General features: G+C 45.7%; 1 protein-coding gene; it reads right to left on the bottom strand.

The window, feature by feature from the left end:
• The window catches only part of Tdh (L-threonine dehydrogenase), a 470,436-nt gene that overhangs the window by 153,435 nt on the left and 310,203 nt on the right, over positions 1 to 6,798 (bottom strand).

The raw sequence follows: 6,798 nt of genomic DNA, 5'->3' as shown, positions 1-6,798 counted from the left end.
TTGTCCGAGGACGTGTCGGACCTAAAAATCGCCGATTTCCTAGGAAGATACGGTGATGTCATCGCTGTACGAGAGCAGCGAAATGGAACCGAAGTCGATTTTCCTGGAATCTCAACCGGTGTTCGTATGGCGAAAATGGTCGTTGAAAGGAACATTGAGTCGTGGGTCACGATAGACGGGGAGATGACACAAGTGTCGTATTTCGGGCAACGTCAAACTTGCCGACACTGCCGGGAATACATCCACGTAGGAGCTACCTGTGTGCAGAATAAAAAACTGCTCGTGCAGAAGACGTATGCCGATGCCGCAAAGCAGATGAGTCCATCACTTAAGACTTCACAAACAACGAAGCAAACCGCATCCACTGCGAACCCAACGAACACAATATTAAACTTCGTCACTCCTGGTGCCAACCAAACCAACACAAACTTGGCAAGTATGCAGCCGCCGAAACAAATTCCCCAACGAAAACAACAGAGGTTGTTACCACCACCGGTCGTCACTGATGAAAATTTTCCTACGTTAGCCTCTACCTCGGCTTCGCTTCACCCATCGGATAGCGGGCCGTTGATCCCCTCTACAGGTCAACAGCCCCCTGCTAGTGGCGGAGTGGATCGCAAAACTGCTAGTGGTAAGTCCGATGGAAACGAGACAGATTCATCTGTCGGCTCATCCAGCTCCAAAAGGCATCTCCGCACTCGTCCACCAGGCAAGAAGCCTCGAGTGGAGAACGACGACGATACGCGAGATGGGAGTAACCGACCGTCCTAATGGCTGAGTTCTCCAGTTATAACCTCGCAACTATCAACATCAACAACATCACGAACGCAACGAAGATCGGCGCACTTCGGTCTTTCGTACGAACGCTGCAACTGGACATCGTTTTCCTTCAGGAGGTGGAGAATGAGCAGCTCTCTCTTCCTGGTTTCAACGTCGTCTGTAATGTGGATCACGCGAGACGGGGAACGTCAATCGCGCTAAAAGACCTCATACAATTCTCGCATGTCGAGAAAAGCCTGGATGGCCGCCTCATTGCTTTGAGGGTGCAAAATACGACTCTCTGCAACGTCTACGCACCATCGGGGACAGCTTTTCGTGCGGAAAGAGAGAGGTTTTTCAACGGCACGATCGCTTCCTACCTTCGCTTCAACACGCAACACGTCATCCTTGCCGGTGATTTCAACTGCGTGCTACGTCCGAGTGACTCTACGAGTGCCAACTCAAGTCCAGCTCTCCAGGCGACCGTACGGCAGCTGCAGTTACACGACATATGGTTTAAACTGTACCCCACATCCCCCGCACCCACGTACGTCACTCACAATGCGGCGTCCAGGCTCAACCGTATGTATGTCAGCGCTGGGCTATGCGAGCATCTGCGAAGCGCTGCCACGCACGTATGTTCATTTTCAGACTACAAGGCTCTTACAACACGAATTTGCCTTCCCGACCTCGGCCGCGAACAAGGAAGTGGTTTTTGGTCCCTCCGCCCTCACCTTTTGACTGCCGCAAACATTGACGATTTTCAAGTCCGGTGGCAGTTTTGGACCCGCCAACGGAGGAATTTCCCCAGCTGGATGGCAGGGTGGCTTTCATACGCGAAGCCAAAAATCAAGTCATTTTTCCGCTGGAAGTCGAGCGAAGCATTCAGCATCTATAACGCTGAACACCAACGTCTGTACACGCAGCTACGACTCGCATATGATGCGTACTATCAGAATCCCACCATGCTGGTGACTATAAACCGCGTCAAAGCGCAAATGCTGATGTTGCAGCGACGTTTTGCACAAAATTTTATCCGCGTCAACGAGACGTTCGTTGCGGGTGAGAGCTTATCCACCTTCCAGCTGGGCGACAGACGAAGGAAAAAAACAACTATAACAGAACTGCAGAACGAGCGAGGAGAACAAATACAATGCTCCCTGGAGATCGAACAACACATGTTCCGATACTTCAGGGACCTGTATGCGGCTGGAGAGGCGAGGCAGGTTGGGGAAGAAACTTTTATAAACGAGAGAGTCGTACCCGAGAACGACGAAACCAACGATGCTCTAATGGCAGAGATCACTATTGACGATTTGAAAAATGCCATCCGAACATCGCAGAAACGAAAATCGCCTGGTACCGATGGCCTGCCGGTAGAGTTCTACCTACGAACATTCGACGTCATCTATCGGGAGCTGTACTTCGTAATAAATGAGGCTATGACGAATGAGCTCCCCTCGGAATTCACCGCTGGCACAATCGTGCTGGTCAAAAAGAGAGGTGGCGATGGGACAGCGAGAGCATACCGTCCGAGTAGCCTGCTCAACGTCGATTATAAAATTCTTAGCCGTGTGATGAAGGCCCGTTTGGAACGCGTGCTGCAGATACATCGAGTTCTGAGTGACGCTCAAAAATGCGCCAACACCGACCGCTCTATTTTTCAAGCTACACTTTCGCTCAAGGATCGTGTGGCCCAGCTTATCGCAAGAAAACAGAAAGGGAAGCTGATCTCGTTCGACCTAGATCACGCGTTTGATCGGGTCTCTCATGAGTTTCTTCATTGAACCCTTCTCTCTCTGGGAATCAATCATGATTTCGTCGGCTGGCTCTCTCGAGTGGCCGATACCTCTTCATCACGACTGTTAGTGAATGGGCACCTTTCACAGTCGTTCCGCATAGAACGATCCGTACGTCAGGGAGATCCGATGTCGATGCTGCTCTTTGTGCTCTACCTCCATCCCCTCCTCACACGGGTGGAGCGTGTGTGTGGCGGTGATCTTTGCGTTGCGTACGCTGACGATATCACGGTGATAGCAACATCAACGCAAACAATTGAACGGATCTTTCAGCTGTTCGACTGCTTTGAAGTCGTTGCCGGGGTAAAACTAAATCGCCATAAAACAGTGGCAATCGATGTTGGATTCATCAATGGGGATCCACTGTTGATACCAGGAGTACAGAATACAGAGAAGGTGAAGGTTCTGGGTGTTATTTTTGCAAACTCAGTGCGGCTGATGGTGAATGTGGCGACGAGAACCTCCCCGCGATGAAGATGCCCTACGGCGACGGCGCCGTACTCGGTACACTGGGACAGCGAGTGCCAACTGACACCGACAGACAGATGAGCGTGTTGTTTATGATTGATAAGAGTGATAGTGCCGTGATAACACCACGCGTGCATTCATTGAAAGCGCTATTAAAGTCTAGATAAACCTAGTTAATTAGTATATACAAATTAAAATTAGTATTTACAGTTACTACAAGTAAGTAAATCTTCAAATATAAAATGTGAAATTATATGCTAAAGCTTACATCTAACACGCAAAATTTACTATCCTAGTTTCGTAACCTAAAATTGAAAAACCACCTAAAGGGAAGAATCTCGTTGTTAAAGTGAAGATACTGAAAATTTGTAGGTAATATTATATATATTCTAAACATGTATACTTATAATAAAACACTTACAGCTAAAGCATATTCCAATAACAACAACCGTGTATTGGATCGCTTGAAAGAGTTTCAGTGGCTACAGTGAAGCTAAACTGGGATACGCTAATCAACAAAATTCGGCAGCTTATATGGATGCATAACATGCGCTCCCTTACCCTGCAGCAAAAGGTAATATTACTTAACACCTTCATCACAGCGAAGGTGTGGTACCTCTCTTCCATATTACCACCGCAATGTATCCACACGGCAAAGCTGACAGCGACAATGGGGACTTTCCTGTTTCGAGGATTGGCAGCACGTGTCCCAATGCAGCAGCTGGCGCGCAGTAAAGAGCATGGAGGACTAAAACTGCAATTGCCAGCGATCAAGTGCAAAGCGCTTCTCGTCAATCGCCATCTTCAAGAGATCGATTCCCTTCCCCACTATCAGTCCCTTCTCGCCCAAAATATTCCTTTCCCTGCCGATCTTCCCTGCCTAAAACTCCTCTCTCAGCAATTTTCCTTGTATCCCCACCACATCCAACAAAACCCCACCAGTGATCAAATTCACCGCTTCTATCTGGAGCAAACCGAGATACCAAAAGTGGAACGGAACCAGCCAGGCCTGAACTGGAAGAAGATATGGGCAAACATTTCATCAAGAAGACTGTCATCGAGCCAGCGCAGCGATCTCTACTTGTTAGTGAACGAAAAAACGGAGCACCGCAGACTGTGATGAACATCATCGGCCGTGCAAACGACCCACATTGTCAGCACTGCATGGTGGTCACCGAATCTTTGCAACACAAGTTCAGTGAGTGCCCCGAGTAACCGCGGCATGGGCGTACGTGCAACGAAGGATGACGGTGACTCTCGGTGGGTGGCAAAGGCCTACGTTCGAAGACCTTCTACGCCCGATCCTGGGTACAATTGGAACAGAGACAAGAATCAATTTACTTAAAATTTTTATAAAATACATCAACTTTATTAATGCCAATATTAATAGTAGAATCGATGTAGGTGAGCTAGAGTTTGTTCTAAATCTAGAAGAATAATTAAATTTTTTATCTGTTTGAATGTGTTATTTATTATTAAAAACTAAATAAACAATATTTTTACAAAAAAAAAAAAAAAAAAATTGCTCAGTTCACACCCTGGCCGGCTGCTGCCTACCGATCTGCACTTAAGCCAGGCATTAACCTACGGAAATTTAGTCGTGCCCTATGCTAGACCGTATAGCATACCGACTTTCCTTTCACTAGCAGGCTTGTTGGTCCCACTAGCGTCCGATTAGGGGATAGTAAAAGATTAAAAGAATAAAGAGAGAGATAGAAGATTTTGTTGTTTTGCTAAAAAAAAAAACGCCAGCTTGCAAACTGCGATGCAGAAGATATTAATAGCAAACTAATCTGGAACTGATCTAAGACATATAACCCAGTGAGTGATTTACTAGAGTATTAAATGCAAAATGCAAATGCAAAGTAAAACTTGACAAAACATTGTCAATCCCCTTATTCTTGGGCAGGGCCTAAAATGTGAATCTGATTTTGATCAGTGAACGGACCCCATATTGTACATTTTCTCACTATGACCCTGTCATTTCTAACCCATCTGAACTATTCAATAAATGGAAACCATAACATGGGTTACGCTCCCCGTAAGCGGGCCCTCCACATCCTATCTCAGTCCTATCTCAAATGCCAATGGTTTGAATGTATCAATATATACATTGGAAATGACGTTCAATCAAATAAACCCATACCCCACTCACTTGGCCAGGCTTCAGAATCGTCCAGTGGGCAGTGAGCTCTACACTCCAAGTTCCCTTTCTTTCAAATTCACCCCAAATTTATATTTTACACCTTTGAGTATTGATTAATCACAATGAAACATTGTGACAGAGCACGGACTTGAGGTTACTAGAGTATTAAATAATCTAGGTCCTACTTAGGATTATATCTGAAAAATCCAAATTTGGCCAACGCCCACCATGGTAGCAATCAATCCAAACGAACGAATATATCGCAGATAAAATAATGAGTAGGTTTTTTCGCTACACGCTTAATTTTATTTGTCGAATCTCGACAATAGACTAAGACCAACAATCAATACGAAACTAACTATTTTAAATTGGCTCACTACTTGACTAGCCTACTGGTCCCAAGCAAATCAATTAACGTACCCCATTCTAGTTGAAATTCTAGTACTACAGTATGTTTGTTTTGATTCGATATGAAAGTATGACAGATAAAATGAGGGGTTTGTGGATTTTCCTATGTTTCGAGGGGTACATCGATTAGCTTGGGACCGAAGAGAGTACCAGAGCTGAGCCAAAAAGTTGAGCACGTTTCTTCGGGACCTTCTAGTCTAAGAGTTACCTCTATGCTAAGACTGCCTGATTTACCATGGTCGGAGCTGAGATCGTTGTGCGCCTCCGGTTTGGATAGTCCGATGTTCGACAGTAAAAAGTCCAGGGTGGAGGGATCTCCCGCCGGAGTGATTAAAGTTGGATCTTCCGGAAACTGCACAGTGTACAGTCAACAATCAATACGAAACTAACGATTTTAAATTGGCTCACCACTTTAGTAGCCTATTGGTCCCAAGCAAACGATTAACGTACCCTTTTATAGTTGAAATTCTATTACTACCGAGGGGGGCGACACATCTAAATCTCATGTTTAGATGCTCAACAAATCTCACACTAGCGAATCAATCTTCGAAAAATCTACTTTTATTTGTCGCATCTACTTGCATCGCGCATCATCTTTTTGCAGGAAATCATCAGAATCGTCATCAATCTTCTTTTTATCTACTCAGCGTGCGCGCAGCTAGTCACAGCAAAACACAATCTTTTCTGCATCGTAGATAGAGTCGTCCCCCTCGATTACTACACTATGTTTGTTTTGATTCGCTATGAAAGTTTGACAGATAACATCAGGGGTATGTCCCTTCATGCAGAACATGCAGGGATGAATGAAATAGCTTGGGACTGCTTGGGACCGTTGTTCTGGTACTGAGTGAGCCAAAACTAATAATGATTTTCTTCGGGACCCAGTGGTCTTAGAGTTACCTCTATGGTACAGTCCATGTTGTGCGTGGTCGAACAATAGACAACCGTTCCGGTTTCACTGGTAGTTCCGTCAAACTTCATGGCGGGCATTCAGGTCACCCCCAACAATGAATCGGGAGCTAGTACGGGTGATGGCAGTCAGGTTGTTCTTGAATTGGATTCCTAGTCCGTTGCTTGCAGTACACTCATAGAGGTAACTCTAAGACTAGAAGGTCCCGAAATAACATGCTCAACTTTTTGGCTCAGCTCTGGTACTCTCTTCGGTCCCAAGCTAAACGATTCACCCCTCGAAACATAGGAAAAACCAATAACCCCTCA

This window comes from Ochlerotatus camptorhynchus, unplaced genomic scaffold, assembly GCF_037179485.1.
Source record: "Ochlerotatus camptorhynchus isolate MF236.1 unplaced genomic scaffold, CSIRO-AGI_Acam_v1.1 ptg000277l, whole genome shotgun sequence".
In the NCBI taxonomy this organism is placed as follows: Eukaryota; Metazoa; Arthropoda; class Insecta; order Diptera; family Culicidae; genus Ochlerotatus; species Ochlerotatus camptorhynchus.
Note: the sequence above shows the minus strand (reverse complement) of the source record. Positions and strands in the feature narration are given on the sequence as shown.